The sequence below is a fragment of the Rana temporaria genome, chromosome 2 (genome assembly GCF_905171775.1).
Source record: "Rana temporaria chromosome 2, aRanTem1.1, whole genome shotgun sequence".
NCBI classification, from domain to species: Eukaryota; Metazoa; Chordata; class Amphibia; order Anura; family Ranidae; genus Rana; species Rana temporaria.
This window is the reverse complement of record NC_053490.1, coordinates 493,938,587-493,948,846: the sequence shown is the minus strand read 5'-3', so window position 1 is coordinate 493,948,846 and position 10,260 is coordinate 493,938,587.

Here is a 10,260-nt window from a genome sequence, read left to right as displayed (position 1 = left end):
AGTTTGCTGTGTAATGTAAGGGGTCCAGAGGCGCAGGGTGCTGTGTAATGTAAAGGGGTCCAGAGGTGCAGGGTGCTGTGTAATGTAAAGGGGTCCAGAGGTGCAGGGTGCTGTGTAATGTAAAGGAGTCCAGAGGCGCAGGGTGCTGTGTAATGTAAAGGGGACCAGAGGTGCAGGGTGCTGTGTAATGTAAAGGGGTCCAGAGGTGCAGGGTGCTGTGTAATGTAAAGGAGTCCAGAGACGCAGGGTGCTGTGTAATGTAAAGGGGTCCAGAGGTGCAGGGTGCTGTGTAATGTAAAGGGGTCCAGAGGTGCAGGGTGCTGTGTAATGTAAAGGAGTCCAGAGGCGCAGGGTGCTGTGTAATGTAAAGGAGTCCAGAGGCGCAGGGTGCTGTGTAATGTAAAGGGGTGCAGGGTGCTGTGTAATGTAAAGGGGTGCAGGGTGCTGTGTAATGTAAAGGGGTGCAGTGATGCAGTTGTGGAGAGGGGGTACACAGTAGTGATAAAGAGATATTGAAAGATGCAGGGGGGCACAGTGGGGTGTTTTTACATTTTAACGTGGGGGTGGGGGCGCTTTTAACCCCCGCTAGCGGTCGAAGAAAGGGTTAAATGCGACTGTGTATCGCCAGTGCCGAAGCGCCCCCCCCCCCCCCCCTGAAAAAATTTCAGTGGACGCCCATGGGCACAGCCAATGGAAACTGAATCTTCCCTAGGAATAATAACACTCCTGACAAAATGCATAATGGGGGCGTCCACACTTTTGCAGTAGGGTGCAGTGCTGTAAAGTGTGTGTTACTGCAGGACATGTTAGTGCGTTAGCACGTTGCAGTGCCATTCTTTTGACAAGAGAAGCAATGTTTCCCTCTGGGGTATGATAGAATTTTGCTGCTGCTTATGTAAAACTTCATATCACTACTGCTACTCCTCTTGAATCAACCGCTCCACCTTTCCATTCAAGGTTGGGAAAATGAAAGAAGTTGTAAAGGAATTTTTTTTTTTTGCTGAAATGACTGTTTACAGGGTATAGAGACATAATAGTTAACTGATTCCTTTTAAAAATGATTACAAATAGATAAAAATCAATCATATAATGTACCTGCAGTTTCTAGTTTCGTTTTTGCATGCTGTTTCATGCTTCTGTGATGTACAGAGCCACAGAGCCAATACAGGGCAGTGATGGTTTGGAAAACGAAACTGATTGGTGCTGAGGGGTTTTAGACACACAGTAATCACACCTCCTTGATTAGTGACCACAGAGAGAAAGCTCCCAGCACTGTGGTTATCAGGAAACAGACAACCAGGAAGTGTGGAGATCAGAGAAGAATTACAGCAACTTGAGAGCAAAAACGAACAATGAGGACATGAAAACAGCACTGCATTAAGGTAAAGGAAGCTATTAAGATAAAAAAAATTCCTTTACAAACCCTTTAACCAGGGTCGATCCTAGGGTCACAGACGCCTGGGTGCAGAAATATTTCTGGTGCCCCCACATTGGCGTGGTCATCTTACAAACTCCTCCTCTCTACACATGTTTCTATGGCAATGACTTAAACACAGAGATGCTCCCCTAAGAAGTCTTCGTTACCCTGGGATCCCACCATGATCTTTTAACAATAAAAAAAATATAGGAAGAGTGTACACTAATGAGACCTGGATGGAGTCGCTCTGATGCACACAGAGGGGGATTATGTTAGAGAGTCTGTTAGAAAGAGTCCCCAGACATAGTACAGGAGAAGGTCAAAGACTGCAGACATGATACAAGAGACGGTCAGAGAGTGCAGATATAATACAGGAGGTGGTCAGAGACTGCAGACATAGTACAGGAGATGGTCAGAGACTGCAGAAACACTACAGGAGATGGTCATAGACTGCAGAAACACTACAGGAGATGATCAGAGGCTGCAGAAACACTACAGGAGATGGTCATAGACTGCAGAAACACTACAGGAGATGATCAGAGGCTGCAGACATAGTACAGTAGATGGTCAGAGACTGCAGACATACTACAGGAGATGGTCAGAGACTGCAGACATACTACAGGAGATGGTCAGAGACTGCAGACATACTACAGGAGATGGTCAGAGACTGCAGACATACTACAGGAGATGGTCAGAGACTGCAGACATACTACAGGAGATGGTCAGAGACTGCATTGGGCATTGGTGTTAAATGGGGGGGTTGGCAATGTGCTAATGTCTAACTTGGGGAAGAGTTGGAACATTGGTGCTAAGTGGGGGGATGTTTGGGATAAGTCGGAGGAGAGGGGGACACCTTGGTATAAGTGGGGGATATTAGGGATACATGGGAGGATAGGAGAAACATTTGGCATAAGTGGTGGGACAGGAGGGACAGTGGGGATAAGTGGGGGGAGGGGAACATTTGGGATAAGTGGGGGGAGTGGCTGGACATTTCGGATAAGTGGGATAATGGGTATAAATTGGGGGGAGAAGGAGGAACATTGGGAGGATGGGAGGGACACTGGGGATAAGTGGGGGGGACAGGAGGGACATTGAGGATAAGTGGGAGGATAGGAGGAATATTGGAGGGACAGGAGGAACATTGGAAGGGACACTGTGGATAAGTGGGGGAACATTGGGAGGATGGGAGGGACACTGGGGATAAGTGGGAGGTCAGGCGGAATGTTGGGGGGACAGGAGGAAAATTGGGAGGACAGGAGGAACATTGGGGATAAGTGGGGGGCCAGGAGGGACATTGCGGATAAGTGGGGGGACAGAAGGGACATTGCGGATAAGTGGGGGACAGGAGGGACAATGCAGATAAGTGGGGGGACAGAAGGGACATTGCGGATAAGTGGGGGACAGAAGGGACATTGCGGATAATTGAGGGACAGGAGGGACATTAGGGGGCCAGTAGGGACATTGGAGGGACAGGAGGAACATTGGGGATAATTGGAGGGACAGGAGGAACATTGGGGATAATTGGGGGGACAGGAGGGACATTGCGGATAAGTGGGGGGACAGAAGGGACATTGCGGATAAGTGGGGGGACAGGAGGAGCATTTGGGGGAAGGCGGGACATTGCGCATAAGTGGGGGGACAGAAGAAGCATTGGGGGGACAGAGGGACATTGCGGATAAGTGGGGGGACAGGAGAAGCATTGGGGGGACAGAGGGACATTGCGGATAAGTGGGGGACAGAGGATCCCAATGATCATCTGACTGAACCGGCCCTAACTGAAAAGTGGTACCAGTTTTTTAATAAAACTGAAGGAGAACTGTTACAGGTCATCACAAAAAGAAGGCAATTTAAGTTGAAGGGGATAGAAGCCCATATAGTAGAATTAAAGAACTCACTACTACCTTTTGCGGACAAACCAGACTACAAAGAAAAAGAATTACAACTACAAGAATCCATTAAAAAATATGATCTAGAAATTCAAACAAAAAAACAGAAAAAATTCAAAAGGGATATTACTGATTATAAAATAAACAAGGTATACAAATGGCAAACAGAAGATGAACAACTTATAGATATAGGTGAATTATACACGGAAGAAAGCTCTGAGGCTGATAGTGAGGAATTCACTAGTGAGGAAGATTTCAGTCGACCTATACTAAGATTCCAGACACCCCCGCCAAGGAGACACCGCTCCCCAAATCCACCTCATTCCACCAGATATAGAGAACAGAGAAGTCCACATAGATATAGAGAACAGAGAAGTCCACATAGAGGAGCAGGAAATAACACACCAAGACACTCCAGAAACCCTAACTATCAACGAATCAATACTCCTAGAGGAAACAGAAGTCCCTATGAAAGAGAACTAGATGTTGGTATGAATACTGGAACACGTCAAAGAACCAACCAAAGGGACAACAGGGGTTTTCAGAGGGCCAACCCTCAAGACAGACCGCCAGGAAGATGGCACACCAGACCCTCTTACAAAAATCCAAATTGGAGAGGACACACGTGGAAGCAACGAGGGCAAACTGGCGAACAAGGGACCCCGCGAGACATACAGAGAGGACAGGAAGGAGCAGGATACCAGATACGTCAACACACTCAAGACCCTCAGGGGAGACAAGGGAGAATACAACAATGGGACAGGAATATTACAACGGAAGATTGGACTACAGAAAGAACCGAAGACCAAGAGGGAAGAGAGGTGGCAAGAAGAAAAAGACAGCGAGAATATTAGGTCAAGGAATCTACAATTTGAGTGATGCCATTTTTTCCGAAGAAGAACTGAAAGTACTTGACCTGGGACTTAAATATGCCCCAGAAAAAAATTTGGATCACTTTAACACTTACATTGATCTCCAAAAATTCCTAAGGAAACTTAATCTGAAGAAACATTTTACCCTTAACCCTAATGAAACAACACAACAACAATCCATTTACAAACAAACCAAACTCAAAAATCACTCTGTGTATAACCCACAAACAAAAGGAAACCAATGTGTGTCGGCCTTCAAGAAAATGGTGGAACAAGAAATAAAGAAGATTGGAAATAAAGGAAAGAAACATACACGAAATAATTGGAAAACTATTAAAGAAATCTCTAAGAAGAAGGGAGTGGTTTTTAGACCAGCAGACAAGGGGGGGGGGGGGCTTGTGATTTTAAATATTAAAGATTATGAACAAGAAATGGAAAATCTACTGAAGGTGGAAGGAACATATAAGAAATTAAAAGGAAATCCAAAATTCCAGTATGAGAAACTACTCAGGACTTTTGTAAAGAAGGGCTGAGATATGAATATTCTGACAAAAAAGGAATCCGAGTATTTGGTGACTGAGGCCACCAAGACCCCTGTAATATATCAAATACCGAAAATTCACAAACGACAAGTTAACCCGCCTGGTAGGCCTATCATTAGCGGCATAAATTCAGTCTTTTCCAGACTAGGTGAATACCTCGACCAGTACTTAAAACCAATAGTATCTCAGGGGAGATCTCATCTAAAAGACAGCACCCAACTGATTAAAGAACTTCAAAATATCACCAATACAGAAAATCTATTACTCGCCACTATAGATGTAGAATCATTGTACACCAGTATAAACCAAGATGATGGGCTTAAAGGTGTAGAAGAAGCGTTACATGGAAAATCTGACATGAGACAGGAACAAATTTACTATATTTTAGAGGGACTTCAACTAGCAATGCAAAACAACCATTTTTGGTACAATAAAGAATATTACGTGCAAACAAGGGGAGTAGCGATGGGGGCTCGTTATGCCCCAAGCGTCGCAAATCTATTCATGGATATGTGGGAACAACAATACATCTATAATCAACATATCCCACAAATGAAACTATACAGGCGATATATAGATGATATTATCATCTTATGGGAAGGATCACCTGACACACTTGAACTCTTTTTGCAACAACTTAACCAGAACCGTTTTAACATCAAATTTACGGGTAAATGGCATAGGGAAATTATCGAGTACCTAGATCTGGAGATCTTCAAGTACGAGGGATCATTATGTACTAAGACATACTTCAAGCAAACAGACAGAAATGGATACATACCTACATCGAGTTGCCATCACAGTGAATGGATATCAAACATTCCAAAAGGCCAACTCCTTAGAATAAGGAGGAATTGCCATAGAATTGAGGACTTTGACACACAAGCGGATGTGTTACTCAAAAGGTTTGAAGAGAAAGGCTATCAACATCTACCACTACTGAAATTAAAAGAAAATATACGAAATATGGATAGAGCCACATTACTCAATCCAAATCCAAAATCAAAGAGAAATTCATATGATACAGCCTTCATAACAGGATATAGTAACCAACACCGGCAATTGGAAAAAATTATGAACAAATACTGGCCTATTCTTAAAGAGGATATTACATTAGCAAAAATTCTACCTAATAAACCTCACTTCATTTACCGGAAGGCACCGACCTTGAGGAATCAATTAGTACATAATGTGGTAAATCCACCAAAACCAGTGGAATTGTGCCCGGAATTAAAAGGATTTTACAGGTGTCAGAGATGCCTCCCCTGTAAAAAAAGTAAAAAACAAACCCGTAGACGCCTCACTTTTACATCAAATACTTATCACAAAGAATATCGCATTAGAAAACTCATAACTTGTAACACCACGCACGTGACATACGTAGTTGAATGTCCCTGCAAACTGCAATATGTGGGAAGGACCACAAGACCCCTAAAAGTTCGGATAAGGGAACATGTAAAAAACATCCGCAAAGGGTTCCCATATCATAGTTTGTCTAAACACTTCAGTGAAGCTCATAACAGTGACCCTTCCCAAATGATATTCTACGGTATAGATACAGTACAAGATCACTGGAGAGGAGGAAACAGAAAAATACAAATTTCACAGAATGAAACCGAATGGATTTATAGGTTGGGATCATTGGCACCAAAAGGAATGAACATAGACATCGACCTTAATTGTTACATATCCAACTACTAGTCCTTGGAAACCCGGAATGGGGCTGATAGGAATGGATGATAGTTTCCTCTGCACCACTACTAAGCAGGGAATAAATCATATACTACACAGCACCCCATTTGTGATAATAAACCTGAGGCGACCAAGAATAAAATTCAAATAATCCCACTAGAATTCAGATGAAGTAACACCGAGTTTGATTTAATCATCATCACAGTTAAATATTCTTGAAATTTCTTGGACACAGCCCATCCCACTTACACTCACCTTCATCTTGAGTTTATACTCCAATTCTTTTAGCCCATTTTTTAAAGAGGGTCTCAACACACAAAAACATATATAATACAACTATAAAAGAGGAAGTATAAAATATTATATAAACAATACAGCCTATTTGCATTATCTGCCTACCTGCCCTCACACTAATCTGGGTTATACCGAGGGAGAGGTGTACATCCTTTAAAATATAACCCTCAGTAGCGTTCAAAATTCAGCCCAATCCATAAACGGAATGAGCCTAACACATAATTTAGGATTGTTCAAACTCAGGGGTTATTTGAGCAATGGGTTCAATATTAGAACCTGACTGTATATATAAATTCTTTCTCACTTAACTTACATATATAGAAATTTTTCTTGTCTTTTCTCTATAATTATCTTTCCTAGCTCCACAGAGTATTCACCCATACACCCAATATCCTTACCGAGCTTAATTCATAAAAAAATATAAACTGCTCCTCATATAGTATATACATTACAGGATACTTAACTCAAAGACACACTAGTGGAAATTAGAAGGTATAAGCGTGTGAGTGGGAGTAGTATGATCTTACATGTTTTTGAGTATAAGTTTAAGTATAAGTTGACTAATTAATTGGTATATTAACCGGCATCCAATCACCTGTTTTACCACATGTACACCTACATCAATAGTTTTGATGCTTAGGTGCATAGACTATCAAATTTAGTAAGTAAAGTCCCACCCTTTGGCAACCCATTTATGGGTTAAGTACTCAGCTTCCCCAGCTGACAAAATAAATAACATCCTTCCTCACGTACCCAGCAAACACACCTCCCGTATTACATCCTAGTTCTATGATTTGACCATAAGGATTTGGCCACTCCCTGATAGGAGGTAATTGGCTGCCGAGTATTATATAAAATCTAGTGTGAAGCGAGAGATGGCTATCGCCTTTGAAAAAGTCCTATTGACGAAACTAGTCAGGTGACTTAGCTTCTGTCACATCACACGCACGCACCGCCAGCAGACACTTCCGGGTACGGACCACAGAGCTGTGGAGCGCAAACGGCCACACATGCTACGGCATATCGCGCTGGACTGTTCCATTGAAGCCGGAAAGTGCACAACGAGGCGGAGGACTGGACGTTGTCTCATATCCACCGTTAGCAAAAGAACGGTTTTTATTTCAGTTTGTTTATTATTTTTTGTTTTTGATTTTATAGTACTTTTAACTACTTGTGTACTTGGTTTGATCCCTTTGTAATAAAGCCGATCACCAAGTATTGAACGTACTACCCCATGTGGATTTCTTTTTATTTTTTATACGATCATCACCCTATGAGATAAGACACGGCATATGGGGAAGACGCCGTCCTACACCAGACCGAATACAACAGGAGAGGTAACCATCTGACAGCTCACTGAAGCTAATTCAGACAAGCTCTACACCCCCTTGAGGGGACATCTGTCCGGTGAGTGGGGATACAATAGGGGGAATCGTCAGCCACGCCAGAGAACCAGCTGGGGATCGCACTGCTTAATTAGCCTGAATTGAGGACTGCACGGCTTTTTTGTTACTGTTTTTTGTTTGTTTCGAATCTTTAAATGAGACTTTGAAGGCTAACTTCTAACACTAACATATTTTGTTTGAAGTATAAATTTTGAACACCTGAGTATAATCACTAATCGCGGGATTCATAACTAACGTGAAATATAATGAATTATCCATTACACTTTTGATTTAACCAGTTGTATCCAATCTGAGGGGACACAGATTGGCACTTATCCCCATAGAGGAATCATTAGCACAGAGCACTTTAATCAATTGTTTGATGTTTGATGAAATCATATTTTTTATTGTCATTAATTTTTTATTGAGCACTATTAACTATATGTATGCCTGACGCATGATATAGCCAAGAGGTACATACTAAGGAAAGCGACATTCCACTTGAATTGTGTCACACACACACACTCTTTCAAGGCTAAAATTTATGTAAACATTTTTTCTATTTATGAGGGACTACACATTTTTTAGTTCACATAATTGGTCAATTTTCAGATTCAGGGTGGACACCTATAGGCCCAACTGAAAGTGACATTTTCAATTTCATTTTTTTATTTTCATCATACACTGTTACTAAGGGTACCGAATTATTGACTACCCCTTCTCTATTGCACTTTTTGCACCTTTATTTTCGTTTTTTTCACAAACTGTTTTTACTGGTTTTTGGAGGAAACATAGGGTCAACACATAAACAGAGGACCAAGCGGTTACACACCGCACATCAATAAAAAGGGGGACCTTACATCCTAATGGTGGCTGCACACATGAGCTTAACCACAGGAAGGAACCCAACACTACTTATTTGATCAATTACCTGCCCACAATATAGTGATTTACAGTCCAGTACCAGGATAGCAGCGCCATCATTCCTTGAGCAATAATATTTACATTCTTTAACCCTCAGTTGAGGGTACCCACGGGGAGGCAGCAGCGTTTAAACATTTAGTCCTAGCGCGGAAATATTTAATTATTGGTTTATAACACATACCCCCCTGGTAATAGAGCTAATAAAGAAGACAGGGGGGCATCCGGAGCAGAATAATAAATTATTTTAAAAAGCCTTGTGTTGTGTGTTTACTAACTTTTACTTTTTGCCTCCAGGTGAATGGGTAGGGGTACGATGTACCCCATATCCATTCACTTAGGGTGGGGGGCCGGTATCTGGGGGCCCCCTTATTTGAGGGGACTCCCAGATTCCGATAAGCCCCCGCCCGCAGACCCCGACAACCAACGGCAAGGGTTGTCGGGAAGAGGTCCTGTCCTCATCAACATGGGGACAGGGTGCTCTGGGGTGGGGGGGGCCCGCAGTGCGCCCCCCTGCCCCAGAGCACCCAACCCCCCCATGTTGAGGGCATGCGGCCTGGCACGGCTCAGGAGGGGGGGGGCGCTCGCTCATCCCCACTCCCTTCCTGACCGGCCGGGTAGCGTGCTTTGGATACGGGTCTGGTATGGATTGTAGGGGGACCCCCTACGTCGATTTTTCGGCGTAGGGGGGGTCTACTTACAACCCATACCAGACCTAAGGGCCTGGTATGCTCCTGGGGGGGGAACCCATGCCGGTTTTGAATTTAAAAATTGCCGTGGAGTTCTCCCTCGGGAATGCATACCAAATGCCGTCGCTGGAATGGGCCTTTACAATGTGTGACTAACTTTCCACATTATAAAACCAGCCCTAGTTTTGCGCAGGCAAATTCGGAACTTAGGCAGAAATCACAGTGATGAAATGCTTTGAAAATCTGCTTAAGTCCTCATTTGCATACTCAAAGCTGCATTTCAATGAGAAATGCCCCCAGTGGCGGATGCGGTACTGCATCCTAAGATCTGACCGTGTAAGTGTCTTACACATGTCAGATTTTCTGCCTAACTTTGGAAAAAGCCTTCACCCCTAGGAATTCGGAGAGCCACGAGGTAAATGTGCCGCCCAAAACAAACCAGCAGCTTCTCTCCGGGGGTAGTGCTACAGTAATGTAATGCTAAACCAAAATTATCAGAGGCTGCTTACGCACTGCTGGAGATGGCCAGACTGGTGACATGCTATAGGGGTAGTTGAAGACT